Source organism: Columba livia, chromosome Z (genome assembly GCF_036013475.1).
Source record: "Columba livia isolate bColLiv1 breed racing homer chromosome Z, bColLiv1.pat.W.v2, whole genome shotgun sequence".
In the NCBI taxonomy this organism is placed as follows: Eukaryota; Metazoa; Chordata; class Aves; order Columbiformes; family Columbidae; genus Columba; species Columba livia.
Window position 1 is genome coordinate 33,093,777 of NC_088642.1, and position 20,764 is coordinate 33,114,540.

Below are 20,764 nucleotides of genomic sequence, written 5' to 3' on the forward strand. Positions count from 1 at the left end.
AGTTTTGTTCAATATATTGATAAATTTTGTGATATTATAAAATACTTTTTCAAAGTCACTAATAGCTGTAGTGCGTATTCCATCAAGTGCATTTAGTATATTCATAGTTGAATTGGACCATTGGAGTGACGATCTGTCCATTGTTTTAGTCCTACTTATTGCCCTGCTTCCAGCACACAGGATCCTGAACTCCACCATGTCTCAGTTGCTGCAGCCAAGGCTTCACACCAGATTTCACATCCCAAACTAGTCCTTCTTTGTTTGTTAGGACAAGGTACAGCAGCACACCACTCCTCCTTGGCTCCTCCACCACCTGTGTCAAAAATTTGTCATCAATGGTCTGTAGGAACCTCCTGGACTGTGTGTGTTTAGCTATGTTGCCCACCTGGAAGATGTCAGGGTGATTGAAGTCTCCTATGAGAACCAGAGCATGTGATCATGAGGCTACTTCCACCTGTCTGTATAAAGCCTCATTAACTTCCTCTTTCTGATCAGGTAGCCTGTAATAAACACCCACAACAGTGTCCTCCTTTTTAACTTATCCCTTAATTTTTACCCATAAGGACTCAACTCATTCTACATCCCTCCCTAGGCAGAATTCGGTACATTTGAGTTGCTATCTCACATAAAGTGCAACTCCTCCACCTTGCCCTGCTGGCCTGCCTTTCCTAAAAAGTACATAGCCTTCCATGACAATATTCCAGTCATGTGAGCTGTCCTACCATGTCTCCATAATAGCAGTGAGATGATGGCCCTGTGAATGCATGTAGATACCTAATTCTTCCCATTTATTCCCCATGCTATTCGCATTGGTGTACAGACACTTCAGGGAAGTACTCAAGCATGTAGGTTTCTCATGAGGGTGGCAGAAAGACCCACTGCAGCCATGTGTACCCTTGAGATCGTTGGCCTTCTGGTTCTCATTCTGGGAGGCAGCTAAATATTTGTTGCTGCTCTAGTTGTTCTGGCGTGTTCCCCAATTGGACATGATAATGCGAGCATCACTACTTTGGACCCTGCCCCCCAAGCTCATCGAGAGCCTGCTCCACCTCTAACCTCTATGCCCGCTGCCTCCTCTCACAGCATGTCACAGATGAGCTCAATTTCATCTCCCTCCCTGATCATGTCTAGTTTAAATGATTAAAATGATTTAATGATTGTTAGAAGGTGAGACAGACGACAACATAAAATGTAATTTAATCTATGGAATCTGTTCTCTGTCGTGTCTTACCATATGTTCATTAAAATAAAAGGCTATGCTGAGCAATATCAGTTTCTTCCAGTCTAACCTTGGTGATGATTAAGAACCATTAAGTGGCGATTAGTGCACAACTAAAACTGAAATCCTTTTGTACATGGTTGGGAGAGATTTCATGAGCTAGTACTGTTAAAATAAAAAAAAAAACCAACCTTTGAAATATTACCTGATAACAGTGTTGCTAGAGTTTAAATCCATTCTGTGTCCTGATTCAACATGCATGTGCAGTACAAAGTTGGTTCTGTGGAGCATCTAATACACGAGTGTCTTAGCACTATATTCACACATATATAAGATCATCTGCAATGCTGTTATGTGATCGCCACCAGTTGCTGGAAGTTCGTGTACATAACTCATACCCTTAATAATTATAATCTAAATTTCTAAAATCCAAAAAAGTCAGAGGAAACACAGGTAAGAACATTACTGGAAAAATGAATTAATATACCCCTGTTTTAAACACGTAACTCTGCATTGCTACTGAATTGTAACACATGTGAATATAGCACTCTTTAGTGATATTGCACACTGCTGAATAGCAGAACAGAAATTAGAGATGCATTATATATTCTATTTGCATAAATACAAATCGACATTTAAGAAATGACTGTAGAAGGATGTGAAGTGAGCCAAATCATATCTAACTAAATCACATGAAGAAACTTTTAAGAAGCTGTGAACTAAGAAGAAAGTTAAAATACCTCATTTCCCTTAACTAAATACATGGACAATAAGAAACAACGGAACTGGGATATAAAGTGTCTGTTGTGGGATGATATATAAACATTGTGATTACTCTTCCTTAACCTAACAAATGCTGTAGAATTTGCTTCTCAGTGGCTCTTGGGGAATTTGCCCTTTACATGTAAACTGCACCATGTGGTAGCTTGTGGTAGCAAAACCCATCTCGCACTTCCACAAACCCCCTAGACCTACTGTCTACCGACTGAAATTTACTGAGGCTCAGAAAAGAGAATCTGGATTTTTAATCTCTTTTTGGTTGTGGTATTTTATAAATGCAGCTGCTGTGACAGCTCATAATACTATAATATGACCTGTAGTTACTCTGCCCGTAAATTAGACCTGTCAGATGCTTAGTATTAACTTCAGTGAGTAAACAACAGAGTTTATTAAGGAAACTACTCTATATTGTATTTATAAACGAGTGTTGCAGCTTAACTTGAGCTAGCAATATAACTATGATAGCTGCTTGCTCACTCCCCATCCCTACCCCCCAAATAGGGGAGAATCATGGGTTGAGATAAACACAGTTTGATAAAATAACAAAATACTAATATAATACTAGTAAATATATATATATATAATAGAAATAGAATATAAAATAAAAGATACTCAATGCAATTCCTCATGAACTCTGTCAGCACTGAACAGCCAGTCCCAGGAAGCAGCACCTGGTCCCAACAGCTGACCCCAGAGAGAGAAGAAAGGAGAAAAGCAGAAAGGCTCAGAGGCCTCTGCAAAATGGCATGTTGGCAAAAGCTTGAACTAACAAAAGTTCTCAAACAGAACTCCCCTGAATAGGTCTCCAAGAGCAAAGAGAAGAGCTAGAGAGCAACCAGAAGATCCCATCTCTCCTTAAATATGAAGCATGATGCTAATGGGATGGAATACTCTCATTGATCAGTCTGGATGTCAGCCAAGCTCTGCCCCACCCATGCCCCCTGTCCTCGATGCCTCACACCTGTGGGCAGAGCGCTCAGAATGTCCTTGGTTCTCAGACCAGCACAATTAAAACATTAACTCTGTACTGGGGTGTTATCTGCTTGTTCTCAAACTAGGTCCAAATAACTACTGTAACGGCTATGAAAAAGAAAGGTTTCTAACTGCATGAAGAAAATTAACTCATTTTCAGTCAAACCAGCATAGTACCCTTTTTCAAAATTTTTTTATCATATTGGAAAAATATCCTAAACCAAGGGTATTATGGGATACCAAGATCCAAGCATCATTACACAATTCTGAAAGGATTAACAAACTAAGACTTTTGGAGGGCACATGTTGATGATTGGACATTTCTGTAACTTCTTTTCTAACAACAAAATGTCATCTCTTCATCCAGTGTAAGGGTTAATTACATAGAGTACCAATTAGGTTACGTGGCAGGGGAACTTGGATAAGGAATATTTCAAGGAGACAAAACGTAATGGGCTGATATGTGAACTTCTGCTTAGGGTAAAAACATGAGAGTCAGGAGGCCTTGTCTCCCTGCAGACGTTAAAATAGCTTAGTCTTGTCTCTATATCTCCAGTAGATTATTTAAAAAGCAAAACAAAACTTACCGAAATATTGAGGTGAAAAAATTAACAGAATATTATGATCACAGTTTCTAAATTAATTGAAAAAACTACCACTTTTATTGTAATCTTATATACTAGAAATTGATTAAACTGAATTAAGAAATTATATAATTCTAGAGGCAAACTGATGACACTACTCCTACTTTCTGCTCTTTTCCAGAAACAGTACATGATAAGAACACCGACAAAGATCATATCAGATGTTTTGGTACAGCAGTGGAGTGAGCGTTGGTATGCTTGAATTGATTAATTACAGTTAGGAAATGTGTTTTCAGGAATTTTTACTACCATTGGTAGTACCAAGTGGGACAAAGAATAGGAAAAAACAAACAAAGACCACACCCCCCCCCCAACAGCAAAATAAAAAATGCTTTGTCTCAGCCATGTAATTCCTCCAAAATATAGAAGGACTTGTTTTATTAACTTTTTATAGTACAGGTTGTATGTTCCAGAATTAGCCCATTTTTTACCACACATTCTGTTAAAGTAATTCAGAACATTACTGAAATACATTTATAAAATATTTCTGTCTATTACTGATTTCTCTATTTTTAATTGAATAAATAAATTTCAGTGAAGCTCTTGGAAGAAAATTTTTGAAACACATACTTGCACATCTGATAATTTTTTCCCAATTTTTAATACCGGATTAAGTCCACTTTACATTGGACCAGCCTGAATTGATTCATAAGTAGTTCAACAGTCTGGTTTTTATGTGTTGCTTTAGAAAATAGGCACTTGTATCCAAAGAGAAGAAGAACTCCACTTTGTTTGGAAAACTTGTGTATACTTCCTCAATTGAGCAGGTTATTCAGAAAAGTAGTGAAAGAAATGTTCTTTGAGGTAAACTTAATGGCATACTAATTGCCTACTATAAACAATTTTCTATATTGTATCAATATACAATTTGGACTTTGATAGGACCTCTTCAATACTCAACCTTAGTGGCTTCAAAATCACCTGTTCAAGTTCTTATTTGGGGCATGTCTGGACAGAAGATGAATACAAGCAGAACTTCAGTTTTTGGCTAGTTTGAGCTGCCAGAATATGGTGGACCACTAAAAATCTCTTCCAGCTGAAGAAACAGATGTGATTCATTAAAATGATTTTTACTTAGTATCCAAGTACAGGTATATTTTCAGTGAGACCTAAGTTTATAAGTACAAAGTAACTTTCGAAAATGAGATTTGAGATCCAAAGTCACTTAGGAATTTGTAAAAAAAAAATTCTCTACTTCATATGCCCTAAAACTGTGAATATGAATGAAGATGTTAGGAGATGGATGAAAGAGTTACAGTGAAAAAACTTAGATATAATAACATTCACAGGGCTCTGAATCTTACTTATTATTTCCTGTGAAATTACCTAAAAATGTTAAAAAGTAGTTGAAATAGAAAGAAAAAAGAGAACATCTACAAGCTTTTCTTTTTCCTTTATGATCAATCTTAGTGGTATCCAACTACACGGTTCAACATTTTTTAACAGCAGGGTAATCTTTTTAGTTTTTTGTACACTGAGTATATCGGTTTTCAATTCATGCAAAATAATGTTGCAGGTAATAGAGCAGCCCACTGCAAGTGCTTCTGTTACACAGCTGTCAATGCAAAGTTTGATCTTGGAGAAGGCTAAGGGAATAGCCTTCTCCGTACATAGAATCACAGAATCACAGAATGTTAGGGGTTGGAAGGGACCTCGAAAGATCATCTAGTCCAATCCCCCTGCCAGAGCAGCAACACGTGGATCAGGTTGCACAGGAAGGTGTTCAGGTGTGTTTTTGATGTCTCCAGAGAAGGAGACTCCATAACCTTCCCTGGGCAGCCTGTTCCAGTGTTCTGTCACCCTCACTGAAAAGAAGTTTCTTCTCATATTTAAGGGGAACATCCTGTGTTCCAGTTTGCCCCTGTTGCCCCTTGTCCTATCGTTGGTTGCAACTGAGAAGAGCCTGGCTCCATCCTCATGATACTCACCGTTTCCGTAGTTATAAACATTCATGTGGTCACCCCTCAGTCTCCTCTTCTCCAAGCTAAAGAGACCCAGCTCCCTCAGCATTTCCTCATGAGGGAGATCTTCCACTCCCTTCATCATCTTTGTGGCCCTGCACTGGACTCTCTCCTGCAGTTCCCTGTCCTTCTGGAACTGAGGGGCCCAGAACTGGACACAATATTCCAGATGTGGTCTCACCACGGCAGAGTAGAGAGGGAGGAGAACCTCTCTCCACCTACCAACCACCTCCTTCTAATTCACCCCAGGATGCCATTGGCCTTCCTGGCCAAAAGGGCACCGTGCTGACTCATGGTCATCCTGCTGTCCACCAGGACCCCCAGATACTAGTCTCTTCTTTAGGGCTGAGGGCTGACGTGGTGCGACCGTTACCATGGTGACGCGGGAGATTTAAAAGCGGCTGTAACTCGAGACAAGCACTCAGTTCCTCGGATCAGCTGACTGAAGCCAGCTTGGCCGGAGCCGGGAGGGAAATCTCGAAGCTACAGAGGTAAGAGAGGGTAAAGAGAGGGGTTTCTGGTCGCGTTTTCGATTCCGCTACCCGGGAGTCCCCGGCAGCCCTTGCGGAACCGGCTGACGTGGCGCGGCCGTTACCACGGTGACGGGGGTCACACCCCTCCCCCTTGCTTTGAAAAAGCCTCCGGGAGCCCACCAGGCGCTGGAAGGTGAACGTGCTTGTGAGGCAGGTGAGCACCACCCACACGGTGCTGCAGCAGCGACTGGGGCTGCTGGTGCAGTAGGGCTCAGAGGTTCTGTCACTCCTCGCTGTTAGACCTCTCACTTGTTGCTGGTGACACAAACTGGGGTGTGGCAGGGCAAGTAGACTGGGCACAACTAGCTCTTGTAGGTGAGTTTGTCCGGGGTTTCATTTTGTTTTCTTGTCCCCAATTTAACTAAGGGTAGCAATGGTTTCTAGAAAAAGGAAAGCTGTTGCTGCCGTTAATACAAAGATTGTGTCTACACAGACACTACCTGCCAAGAAGGATGCAGCCACCCAGGCTTCTGGCTGCGCAGAGTGTCTGTGCCTGGCATTAGTATCAGAGAATGGTATGGGAGGCACCTGTGTACGATGTGACCAGGTCAATGACTTCCTGTGCCTAGTGGCGGAGCTTAAGGAAGAGGTGGAGAGACTAAGAAGCATTAGGGAGAGTGAAGAAGAAATTGACTGGTGGGGTCAGGCTCTTTTGACTCCTAAGGGTGTGCAACAGGAGGTGGCAAAGCCTTGTCCCTCCTGCCATAAGGCGGATACAGCAGATCTAATTGATGGGGGGGAATGGAAACAGGTCCCTGATCGGAGAGGTAAAAGAACTCTCTCTCGAACCCCATCACCACCCTTGGTGCCCCTAACAAATAGATATGAGTCCCTGGACCCTGAAAATCAGGCAGAGGACAGGCAAGAAGATCCACCTGGAGAGCCCTCTGAATGGACCTCATCAACAAAAAGAATCACAACTGCAGCTGTAAGAGGAAAAAAAAAAAAGAAGAGTGGTAGTAGTCGGCGACTCTCTTCTGAGGGGAACAGAGGGCCCTATATGTCGCCCAGACCCATCCCACAGGGAGGTCTGCTGCCTTCCTGGAGCCAGGGTGAGGGACATTAATAGAAGACTTCCAGAGCTAATTCAGCCCTCAGACTACTATCCCCTGTTAGCAGTCCAAGCTGGCAGCGAGGACATCAACAGAAGAAGTATCAAGATAATTAAAAAGGACTTTAAAGCACTGGGTCAGTCAGTTCATGGGACGGGAGCACAAGTGATATTTGCCTCAGTTCCTGTGCTAGCTGGGATGGATGAGGAAATAAATAAAGAGAGGAGCAGAAAAGCCCATCTCATCAACAGGTGGCTTAAGGACTGGTGTCACCGTCAAAATTTTGGGTTTTTTGACCATGGGCCAAGCTCCGTGGTACCCAGTCTCCTCAAATCAGATGGGCTTCATCCTTCTAGGGAGAGCAAGAGGACTATAGCCCGTAAGTTGGCAGGGCTGATCAGGAGGGCTTTAAACTAGGTTTGAAGGGGGAAGGGATTGAAACTGGGCTCTCCAAAGATCAGCCTACGGATGGAAAGCCCGAATTAAGAGGGAAATCAGCAGCCCACTTGAAGTGCATGTACACTAATGCACGCAGTATGGGCAACAAACAAGAGGAGCTGGAAGCCATCGTGCAGCAGGAAAGCTATGACATAGTTGCCATCACAGAAACATGGTGGGATGACTCATATGACTGGAGTGCTGCTATGTGTGGCTACAAGCTCTTCAGAAAAGATAGGCAGGGTAGGAGAGGTGGAGGGGTGGCTTTATATGCTAGAGAGTCACTCGACTCTGTTAAACCTGAGGTCAGCAGTGACAAGGTTGAGTGCCTGTGGACCAGAATCAGGGGGAAGTCCAACAAGGCTGACATCCTCGTGGGTGTTATAGACCGCCAAACCAGGACGATGAAGGAGATGAATTATTCTACAAGCAGCTGGCAGATGTCTCAAAATCGACAGCCCTTGTTCTTGTGGGTGACTTTAACCTGCCGGATATCTGCTGGGAGCTCAATACTGCACAGAAGAGGCAGTCTAGGAAGTTCCTAGAGTGTATAGAGGACAATTTCCTTCATCAGCTGGTAAATGAGCCCACCAGGGGCAAGACCCCGCTAGACCTACTGTTTACAAACAGAGAAGGGCTGGTGGGAGATGTAGTGGTTGGAGGCCGCCTGGGGCACAGCGACCATGAAATAATAGAATTTTCAATACTCAGAGATGCAGGGAGAACCATTAACAAAACCTCTACGCTGGATTTTTGCCTATTCAGAAGTCTAGTTCAGAACATACCCTGGGAAACAATGCTTAAAAACAAGGGGGCCCAGGAGGGTTGGACATGCTTCAAGCAGGCGGTTATGAGTGCACAGGAACAGGCTATACCAGTGTGCCGAAAGGCTAGCCGGCGGGGAAGACAACCGGCTTGGCTAAACAGGGAGATTTTGAATGAAATCAGAAATAAAAAGAGACTTTACCGACTGTGGAAAAAAGGGCTGGCTACTTATGAAGAATTTATGGAAATAGCTAGATCATGCAGAAAAAAGATCAGGGAAACAAAAGTGCAATTTGAAGTTAACTTGGCCAATTCTGTCAGGGATAATAAAAAGTCCTTCTTCAAATATGTTAATAACAAAAGGAGGGGCAAGGAAAACCTCCATTCTCTGTTGGACTCTGAAGGAAATATAGTTAACAAAGATGAGGAAAAAGCTGAGGTACTTAATACCTACTTTGCCTCAGTTTTTACCAGTAAGACAGGTGGCCCTCAGGACAACTCATCTCTGGAGATGGTTGACAGAGATAGGAAGCCAAATAGGCCCCTTGTATTCCAGGAGGAAATAGTTGGTGATTTACTGAGCCATCTGGATCCTCACAAGTCTATGGGGCCAGATGAGATCCATCCTAGGGTGATGAGGGAGCTAGCAGAAGAACTTGCCAAGCCGCTCTCCATCATCTTCCAACAGCCCTGGCTCACTGGGGAGGTCCCATATGATTGGAAATTGGCCAATGTTACCCCAGTCCACAAAAAGGGCTGCAGAGCTGACCCTGGCAACTACAGGCCTGTCAGCCTGACCTTGGTGCCTGGCAGGGTTATGGAGCAGATCATCCTGAATGGAATCACACAGCACCTTCAGGATGGACAAGGGATCAGACCCAGCCAGCATGGGTTTAGGAGGGGCAGGTCCTGTCTGACCAACCTGATCTCCTTTTATGATCAGGTGACCCAGCTGGTGGATGAGGGGAAAGCTGTGGATGTGGTCTATCTGGACTTCAGCAAGGCCTTTGACACTGTCTCCCATAATATACTCTTGCAAAAGCTGGTAGCCCATGGCTTGGACAAGTGTACTCTACGCTGGGTTAAGAACTGGCTGGAGGGCCGGGCCCAGAGAGTGCTGGTGAATGGGGCTGCATCCAGCTGGCGGCCAGTCACTAGTGGTGTTCCCCAGGGATCAGTGTTGGGTCCAGTCCTATTTAACATCTTTATTGACGATTTAGATGAGGGGATTGAGACCATCATCAGCAAATTTGCTGATGACACCAAGTTGGGAGGGAGTGTCGACCTGCTGGAAGGCAGGAGGGCGCTGCAGAGGGCTCTGGATAGACTGGAAAAATGGGCTGATTCCAATGGGATGAAGTTCAATAAGGCCAAATGCCGGGTGCTGCACTTTGGCCACAACAACCCCCTGCAGCGCTACAGGCTGGGCGCAGAGTGGCTGGAGAGCAGTCAGACAGAAAGGGACCTGGGGGTACTAATTGACAGGAAGCTCACCGTGAGCCAACAGTGTGCCCAGGTGGCCAAGAAGGCCAACGGTATCCTGTCCTGTATCAAAAACAGCGTGGTCAGCAGGACAAGGGAAGTGATCCTTCCCCTGTACTCTGCATTGGTGAGGCCACACCTGGAGTATTGTGTTCAGTTCTGGGCCCCTCAATTCAGGAAAGACATTGAAGTGCTGGAGCGGGTCCAGAGGAGAGCAACACAACTGGTGAAGGGACTTGAACATAAGACCTATGGGGAGAGGCTGAGGGAGCTGGGGTTGTTTAGTCTAGAGAAGAGGAGGCTTAGAGGTGACCTCATCACTCTCTATAACTACCTGAAGGGAAGTTATAGCCAGGTGGGGATTGGTCTCTTCTCCCAGGCAGTTAGCAATAGGACAAGGGGGCATGGGCTTAAACTCTACCAGGGGAAATTTAGGCTGGATATTAGAAAGAAATTCTTTACAGAGAGAGTGGTCAGGCATTGGAATGGCCTGCCCAGGGAGGTAGTGGACTCGCCGTCCCTAGAGGTTTTTAAACTGAGATTGGACATGGCCCTTAGTGCCATGATCTAGTAAACGGACTAGAGTTGGACCAAGGGTTGGACTCGATGATCTCTGAGGTCTTTTCCAACCCAGTCGATTCTGTGATTCTGTGATTTTGTGTTAAATGATATATTTAGTATTGCTGAAGATATCACTGGTGCTTGACAGAAATTTACAAAACTCGTTCCTTGACACAAAGACCTTAGCTTTTCAGAGAGGGAATTTATTGCTTGCTTCCTTCATTGATGACTACTTCAGGGACTTTAGAAGTTGAACTGTAGACATTTCTTTGATTTCCCTGTTTTACTACTTCCATAAACTGTTTAATTTTTTTTCTCTCTGATGTGTAGATGAGCATACTGAGTTATCTTCTACCCATAAACAGAATTTGCCTACAAATAAGCACTATATTAAATAATTTTAAAACATTATTTATGATTGTTGTTGTTTGATTTACTTTTTAAACTGTTTTCAAGCATAGGACTTTGCTTAAAAGAAATTTAGCAACTTTATTAGCCAGGATCAGCATACATTTATACTACTAGCATTGCATTTTTACAGTTTTGCAAAAAACCTTCTGATAAGTGTAGATTTACCTGAACACGGTAGTAACTCAGAGAAATGGGCCTAATATTACTACCTTCCCAGTTGGGTTTCCAGACATACAGGAAATCTAGAGAGTTGTATTTAGATCTTGAGGTGTTTACTCTTAAAAGATTGTCCATGTCGTGCTAGACTAAAGAGCCTTCTGGTCCAATACATTTTTCTAGATGTAGGGAGGAGCATACGTTTAAGGCCAGAAGACTAAGATGAGCTATCATTGTCCTTTTGTATGTCTTTCTGGTGTTCTGCAGTTTAAGAACAACTGATTCTGGATGTCATCTCCAAGCACATGAAGGGAAAGAAGGTTAATAAGGAGTAGTCACTATGGATTCACCAAGGGGAAATCATGTTTGACCAACCTGGCAGCCTTCTATCTGGTATGACTGGCTGGGTAGATGAGGGAAAGGCAGTGGATGTTGTCTACCTTGACTTCAGCAAGGCTTCTGACACCGTCTCTCACAACATCTTCATAGGCAACCTCAGGAAGTGTGGGCTGTATGAACACATGGTGAGATGGATCATGAACTGTCTGGATGACAGAGCTCACATGTTTGCAATCAATGTTACAGAGTCTAGCTGGAGGCCTGCAGTTAGTGGGCTTCCTCAGGGGTCAGTATTAGGTCCAGTCCTGTTCAACCTGTTCATCAGAGACCTGGATGAAGAGACTGAGTGCACCCTCAGCAAGTTTGCTGATGATACCAAACTGGGAGAAAGGGCTGACACACCAGAAGGCTGTGCTGCCATTCAGTGAGACCTCGACAGGCTGGAGGACTGAGCAGACAAGAACCTGATGAAATTCAACAAGGGCAAGTGTAGGGTCCTGCACCTGGGGAGGAGTAACAGAGAAGGACCTGCGAGTTCTGGTCTACAACAGGTTGAGCAAGAGTCAGCAATGTGCCCTTGTGGCCAAGAAGCCCAGTGGCATGCTGGGGTGCATTAGGAAAAGTGTGACCAGCAGGTCAAGGGAGGTTCTCCTCCCACTCGACTCTTCCCTGATGAGGCTGTATCTGGAGTACTGTGTCTGGTTCTAGGCTTCCCAGTTTAAGAAGAACAAGGAACTACTGGAGGGAGTCCAACAGACAGCTACAAAGATGATGAGGGGTCTGGAGCCTCTTTATTATAAGGAAAGACTGAGAAATCTGGGTCTCTTCAGTCTGTAGAAGAGAAGGCTGAGGGGGGATCTCATTGATGTTTATAAATATTTCAAGGGGTTGTCAAGAGGATGGGAACAGACTCTTTTCAGAGGTGCACAAAGATACGATGAGGGGCAACAGCAACAGGCACAGGAGTTTCCATCTGGATATGGGGAGAAACTTCTTCACTTTGAGGGTACCAGAGCACTGAAACAGGCTGCCCAGAGAGATCTTCTTCTCCAGAGACATTCAAAACCTGCCTGGACACATTGCTGTGCAATCTGCTCTAGGTGAACCTGCTTTAGCAGCTGGGTTGGACTAGAGGATCTTCAGAGGTCCCTTCCAACCCCAACCATTCTGTGTGATTCTGTGAACTTTTGCCCATGATCAGTTTCTAGTCTACAATGTCCCACTAGAATCAGTGGGTTGGCACTTTGCTGGAGTGGTCCAACTGTGTCTTTCCCCAGCCAAGGAACAGCACAAGCTGTAGGGGCAGACAGGGGCAGAACCTAGCTCAGGACATTGGGCACCTCAATTTTTTTGAGTTGCTCGGATAATGCATTTACTTGAATCAAGTTAATTAGGTTCCCACTCTCTCACTGCATAAATGAGAGAACGGCCATTATACACGAAGTTCATAGAATGATGATATTCTGTTGTGGCTATTGAATTACATACTTCCGCTAGAGGCTTTCAGTATTTGTGTAAATATAACTATCATGAAGTAGATGCATGTACCTGTGCATGTAGGGACAAATTTCTAGCTGTCTGAGGTGGTTGATACCTGGAAAAATTGCTTAGAATATATGTGCGGCTGTGTGGCTCACTGGCATAGCTGAAATCATATAGGTTTTTTGTTTGGGTTTGTTGTTGTTGTTTTGTTTTGTTTTGTTTTGTCTTTTTCCAAAAAGGAATAGTACATTTGACGGTATTATACACTGTATAAATATTCATTTTTTTATATAGCTTTGTTACGGTGTATTGCTCAGAATCTTTTCACAGCACAAATAACTTGGACTAGACTACTTTTATTTTAGTGTTTCATTACTTGGTGTTTGAATGCATTTCACTCCCTACAAAACAATTTTTCCCTTGTATCCACCTAGTCTAGATCACTAGCAAGTCACAAGAGTTCTTCGATAAATTTTATCTTTTTTTCAGACACCTATTTTCAATAATATCCGATTAACTCAGTCTCATGACAATCTGTTGTCATTCATCCTCTCAGTATGTTATCATGAAATGAAAAGCAAAACAACACCGAATTCCAGTGGTGCTCATGACTGTTATCCTGTTGCAAAAATGCTTCTGCTTGTCAAAACATGACATACTGACTGCTGCATTTTCCAAAAAGCAAACTCCACTGCAATGGCGTATGTTGGTTTGTGCCTCTTTATAGTGGAATATATCTAAGTGTGCCTCATTTGGACATTCATTATTACAATCTACAACTCCACAAAAGCAGAACTGGTGAAAGAATATGCTGAAGATTATTAAACTGAGGAAGCCCTGATACTGTGTCAAGTAGTAAGTGAAAGTTTATTTGGGTAGAGTTACCTAAACAGAAATGAAATCTTGGAGCTGCACCCACAGCTCATAAATCCTGTATACCCTTTTAATGTAAATAAACTGTATGCAGCAACAAAGAGTACTGTTGCAAAAGCACCAGAGATAAAATTAAAGCTGATATCTGAGTATTTTCTTTAGGCTTAAGTTCTGCCAGTTATTCTGTCCTTTTCAAATTCCCATCGCAGGACTGAAAACACTGGGGTCTTGTGGACTGAAAATGAGGTTAACTGACCAGGAATTCTGCTGCAGTTCTGATCTTCACTGAGCCCTCCTTTCTCAGGAATTTGCTGCACAGGAAAGGGGGAAACTGTCTTGATTTCATGTTTATAAGACTGTTCCAAGAAGTTGAGAAAATTTACTTCGTAACTTAAAACCACATTTTTCATGTTATGTACCTCTGATAAAGGACACGAAATATCTAATGAAAAATATTTTAATTATTGACATTTGTCCTAATTAGTTGTATTTTCAGTAAGCAATGAGCAACCATGACCATTTCAACTCTTTCTAGGCAAGTAGAGGTAGAAACATCGCCACACATACAGAACTTCATGTATGAGTTGCACTATCACCTAATATCAAACTCTTGATGTATTCAGAAGAGACATTATTTTTTCATGTGAGTTAGGAGACTGTGACAATGACTTAAAGACCTGAGTTTTTTTCCCATTTGAGTCTACTTTGGGAAATTCTTTCATAATCCACAAACTGGGGGCCTTTTGTCCCTCTGGGTGTGTCTTCAAGAAGGTAAATTTAGAGTTGTCCCCCTGTGTTAGAAGTTGAGCTAGTGGGGAAGAATGGCTGAATAGAGAGCTGTGACTGGAATTTAGGAATAAAAAGAGAATATATATAATCTTTGGAAGGAGAGGCAGGCTACTCAAGAAGAATACAAGAATTCTGTGAAATGAAACCAGGAGAAAATTAGAGAAACTAGAGCTGGGCCTGGCTATCGCTGCAAAAGGCAACAAGAAATATTTCTCCAAACATATCAGCAACAAAAGAAAGGCTAAGGAGAATATCCATCCCCTGATGGATGTGCGGGGGAAATATAGTGACAGAGATAAGGGAAAGGCAGAGGTGCTAAATGCCTTCTTTGCCTCAGTCTTAAACAGTTGTTATCCAGGTATCCAGCCCCCTGAGCCAGAAGACAGGGATGAGAAGCAGAATGAAGCCCCAATAATCCAAGAGGAAATGGTAGATGACCACTTGGACACCGACAAGTCTATAGGGCCAGACAGGACACATTCAAGGGTGTTGATAGAGCTGGCAGAGGTGATGATTAAGCCATTTTCCATTATCTATCAGAATCTTGGCTAACTGTGGAGGTCCCACTTGACCGGAAGTTGGCTAATGTGACGCCTATCTACAAGAAGGACCAGAAGGAGGATCCAGGGAACTACAGACTTGTCAGTCTAACCTCGGTGCCAGGGAAGGTCATGGAACAGATCATGCTGAGTGACATCACATAGTACTTACAAGAAAACCCTGTGATCAAGCCCAGTCAATATGGGTTTATGAAAGGCAGGTCCTGTTTGACCAACCTGATCTCCTCCTATGACAAGGTGACCCAGCTAGTAGATTAGAAAAAGGCTGTGAATGTTGTGTATTTAGGCTTCAGTAAAGCCTTTGACACCGTATCCCACATCATTCTCCTGGAAAAGCTGCCGCTCATGGCCTGAATGGTTGTACTCTGTGATGGATAAAGAACTGGCTGGAGAGCCGAGCTGAAAGAATAGTGGTGAATGGACCCAAATCCAGTTGGCAGCTGGTCACGAGTGGTGTTGTATGGGAATATAGAGGAAGATTTGGCGAGGAGTTTGGTTGAATGTAAATATGCTCAAATGATTTGCAGCTGTGGTGTAGAAAAAGCACACACATCACACTAATTGTTTTACTGACCTTGTGTGCTTGATGAGTGGAACCTCTGTGTTAGATAACATAGGCCTGTGAGAAACTCTGTGTCTGCGATTCCTGCTTTGTTGTGAGAAAGAGCAAGATACTGCACCTGCTTGAAGCCTTGAAATACACAGCAGTTCAGCAGGCCGTGAACTTTTACCAGGGCTGAACTTACCAGCGCCTGCATTCCTGCTTGTGGTACCTCTGTATGGGAGCTCAGGTTCTACTTCAGAGATCCCCCAGTAGAGAGGTAACTAGACTAAAACTTGCTCTTTGAAAATGCACTAGTGGCCTCTGGCTCTTCTTGCGACACACCTGTGCCTGTGCTCATAGTTGTTCCCAGTACTCAGTATTGGGACCGGTCCTGTTTAATCTCTTTATCAATAATATGGATGAGGGGATTAAGTGCACTCTTAGTAAGTTTGCAGATGACACAAAATCGAGTGGGAGTGTTGATCTGCTGGAGGGTAGGAGGGCCATATAGGGGGATCTGGACTGACGGGATTCTGGGGCTGAGACCAGTTGTATGAGGTTTAACAAGGTCAATTGCTGGGTACCGCTCTTGGCTCTCAACAACCCCAGGCAGCACTACAGGCTCCGGGAAGAGTGGCTGGAAACCTGCCTGGTGGAAAAGGATGTGGGAGTGTTGATCGACAGCCAGCTGAATATGAGCCAGCAGTGTGCCCAGGTTGCCAAAAACACTAACAGCATCCTGGCTTGTATCAGTAGTAGTGTGGCCAGCAGGACTAAGGAAGTGACTGTACCACTACTCGGCACTGGTGAGGCCCCACCTCGAATACTGTGTTCAGTTTTGGGCCCCTTGTCATAAGAAGGACATTTTGGTACTAGAGAGAGTGCAGAGGAGGGTGACAACATTGGTGAGGAGTCTGGAGCACAAGTCTGATGAGGAGCAGCTGAGGGAACTGGGTCTGTTTAGCCTGGAGAAAAGGAGGAATAGCATGGAGTGTGTTGGTCTCTTCTCCCAAGTAGCAAGTGATAGGACAAGAGGAAATGGCCTCAAGGTGCACCAGGGGAGGTTTACTTTGGATATTAGGAAAAAATTCTTCATGGAAAGTGTTGTCAAGCATTAGAACAGGCTGCCCAGGGAAGTGATGGAGTCACCAGCTCTGGAGGTGTTTAGATGAGGTTATAAGGGACATGGTTTAGTGCTAGAGCTATGTTGTGGTTGGACTCAATGATCCTGAGGGTGTGTTCCAACTGATATGATTCTATGATTCTATAAACCTGCTTTGGTCCCGGCTGTTGTCTGAAAAATGCAGCCCAGAGTACAACATAAAACTGACCTGTAAGTTTAAAAAAAATAAAACAAAACAAAACAAACAAACAAAACCTAAAACAAACAATCAAAAGCCCTCTAGAAACTCTGAACTATCTTCAGTGAAGATTTTTATTCGCAGAAAATTTACATCAGTGTGGAGGTCATATTTTTTAAATTGCATAGCTCATTTATGGTTCATTTAAGGGACATTTTAAATATCTGTTGTATTTTCCTACTGTTTTAAGAATTTTAAAATTTCATTTCATTTTTCTACTATGGCAATCACCTGCCATATTCTGACTACTCTGCGGGTGAATGTTTAGAGGTGCACCCTGTCTGTACTGATCCATTCGATGTATAAGCACCAAAGACACTTCAGTTAAATGATCTGTATTTTACAATATCATAAAGTTGCATCAGTAGTGTTCTTCTTCAGACACTGTTTTAGCTCCTGTTCTTGTAACACTTAGATAAATGATTTTCCTTTTCCTTTCCCTAATAGCTTTGAAGACTTTTTTTCTGCATTATCAGGGACATTTTCCTGGTAGAATTACTTTTATTCAAAAGAGAACTTTCCTACTAACAGTAAGAAAAGAATCTGAAAAAGGAAAACAGGGACAAAAGTTGTAATCATGGAAAAAAAAAAAAAAAAAGTGGAAATTAAAGATAGGATTATCCAAATTTATCAAAACACATTTAAAAACCACCAGAACAGGTGATATTTTTGACATTGTGAAGAGAGACTATTATAAAAAAAAACCACACAAAAGCTACATGCAGGCTACAAAATACATCTTCATTCTGTTTATTCCTATAGGAATGAAACTATGGAATCCCTTTGTCAATCTGCCAGTGTCCTGGAACTAACTTTTAAGCAGAACTAGCCCTTTACAACTGAATGTGCATCAAAGGAGATTAAATTCTCATTAATTTACTTCTAACTAGAAGACATCAAATAATACATACAAAAAGAATGGTGTTATAAACACAACAGGAAAAGCTGCAAATGGAGTTCTTGCCTTCTGAGGCATCAGAAAACAGCATTTTCTTCTGCTTAGATAATCTGGGGCTTAATGAATCATGAACTGTTCAGAATTAGTTCACACAAAACATCTCTTGTGATTTGTTGGGATGTAATAAGTTCACAGTACAGTCTTGTAATTCCAAAAAGAACATTATCCACAAAACAAGTCTGTTGGAAAGCAGATTTCTGGTGCTCATGGATTCTTCTTCCTGCCTTCTGTCCCATCCCACAGTAGGAGATTACACTCAAACTCCATTAAGCAGAAGGGACAAACCAATATTACAGTAGCATTTAGAAAATCAGAAATCTGCCAACTGTGAGGATTTAAATTTAAATTCAAATTCAGCTTTAAGAACCAGTTCTTTTGGTTGAGGACACATGCAACGATCTGTGGATACAACTACAAGGGAAAATGGAGTAGCATCTCAGTGGAGCTTTCTCTTAAGAAGTCATACAAAACCAAATCCTCCATCATCAGTATAGTCAGAGCGACCAAGAGATAGTGAGGGTGAAGATGGAATGAGTCCCTTTTCTCTCACCTAGTCTTTTAGTGACTTGAAACATTCAAAAATCGATAGCTAGCATGCAGTGTATACTACTCAAGTATGCTATCCTAACCACTGTTATTAATCTGAAAGAAAAACTGCTTAAAACTACTGGCCATTGTGGACTCCATAAATAAAGATACAATCATGGGCTGTATCTTTATGGATGAAAAAAAGGTTCCCAGCTGTATTTTTGGTAGTAGATCAGCAAACAATATCTAATGGGAAAGAGAAAATGTAGTATGTGTTCTTTTTTTTTTTTCCCCTTCCTTTATCATCATATGACATGTTAAGCCTATATAGTTGTTAAAATGTATTAGAAAAAAATATTCAAGACAAGCACAAAGATAAGAGCCTGATTCAGAGATGAACCTTTATTACGGAAATGTAAAGAAGTGCCTCACACAAGCCCAATACAGAAACTGCTTGTAAGTTTTAATTAGGTCTAGCCTTAGCTGTGTGCCCAAGACGTGGCACAGGCAGACTCGTCCCGACTGTGCCCTCTGCTCAGCTGCAGCCAGTCTTGCACCTCCTGCCCTGCCCTTCAGAGACAAGAGGGGTCAGAATCCCTGGGGCAATGATCCTGCCCTGTTGCTGCAGAGCTGGGATGTTGCAGCGTCAAACCAGGGCACAGCCCCAACAGTCTCATGCCGGGCTGGAATCCATCTTGCTGTGTCCCTGAAGGTGGGGTGTAGGTTGCAGCAACCCTGAATGGGAACAAAGAGCTGTCCTCCAGCTCTGGGACCAGGGCCACCCTGTAATGCTGTTCAGCTGCTGTGGAACAGATTCTGCACCACCTGCAGCTTTACAATGCCATGTCACTTGCAGCATAAGATAAATGAATTGGAATTCACTTCTGAAGACAGTGTGTTGATTTAGTTATTAGATGTTCAGATATTTAGGAATATATAATAATGGACATAAAACTAGAAAAATCATGACAGTGAACACCTTTTAACAACTTTTCAAAATTATTTGAAACCTGTGTGGTTAGGTTTCTGCTATTCTCTGTGCCTGTGTTTTCTCCAGTGGAGAGGAAAGTATTTGCTGCAACAATTAAGAATGTATTCCTGGTGATGAAAAAAATGGTTTATCTTCTCTCTAAGACTTTCTTGTATGTTGTGTACAGTGACATGGCCTGTCCATATATCTTTATTGTGGGTATGGCTCAGTTTCCCTCGTGCATGTCTGTTGGTCTCCTGCCTCCTCTTCCCGTTGTAGATAAACCCTTTTGCCTCAAAGATGGGAGTTGCCAGAGACTGATGTAGGCTCTGCATTTCATATTTTGAAATTTTCTTACTAGTATATGTCAGTTTTACTGTGTTTCTCTTGTGTTTTTTTGATTGATTCTGATTTTGTGTACTGGTCTATGTCACCAGTGTTGATGACCAGATGAAAGGAAAGCTTATGATGTAGCATGCTGCTTCTGTAGCTGGAAAGAGCTGAGTGCTTTGACACAACCACAGCCTTCAAAACACAGATCATGATTTTTCAGCAGAAATCCTAGATTGTTTCTTCTTTCCTGTCCCCCAGGTGTACTCCTGTGCATTTATATTTATAATTATAAATAATTTTTAATGCAAATATACAGTTGAAGGATGTGAGACTATGGATAAACAGACAGATCATTTCTACATGTGTGGGGCTGATGAACAGCATAGCTGGTCTAAAACCAGCCAAAGTTTCAGTCTCATTTCCTCATTGTCCAAAACCAAGAAGCAGACTTCTGGTTAAGTGGTCAGGAAGAAAATGCTTTATTTTTATCTTGTTATATCAATCAGTTAAACAAATCAAGAAAAAAAAAGGCAGCATTGAGAAATGCTTGGGCATTTTAACAAAAGAGTGGAAGTAAATTTTAACTTTTGTATGTTTCTGACTTCTTTTCACTCTCACAAATCATCATTGCAGATGACAAACAAATGCTTTTAAACTCCCTGCAAACTATAGTTTCTCCATTAAAGTTTTGTTAAATAAAATGTTATGTGATAGTTTTATATTATTTATATCAATAAAAGATATAGGAAAGGGAAGACAACATAGAGAAAACAAAATAAACTTGAACTATACCAGTTACAGCATCAGGTTTTATAGCTGTATAATTATTAATAATGAGGCTTACTCTGTTTTGTCAAAATACGTACAGTGAGTAACATGGCATCATTGTAATTTCAAGTCCGGAAGAACTTGTGTTAATTGAAAATTTTAAATTTACTAGAGTGGAACAGCTTTTACTTCATCTCACTCATTCCAGATCTACCAACAAATATACAAACAAGTTGCTGTCACTTTAAAAGAACTATAATTTTTCTTCAAAAGTGTTCTTGTGGA

General features: G+C 42.2%; 1 long non-coding RNA gene across 1 annotated transcript in view; it reads left to right on the forward strand.

Annotated features, from left to right (window-relative positions):
• The first annotated feature begins 5,810 nt into the window (after positions 1 to 5,810).
• The window catches only part of LOC110361453 (uncharacterized), a 30,238-nt gene continuing 15,284 nt past the window's right edge, over positions 5,811 to 20,764 (forward strand). The window contains exon 1 of the long non-coding RNA XR_002418086.2: positions 5,811 to 6,067. This is a non-coding gene — a long non-coding RNA (uncharacterized LOC110361453). The remainder of the gene's footprint in view (positions 6,068 to 20,764) is intronic.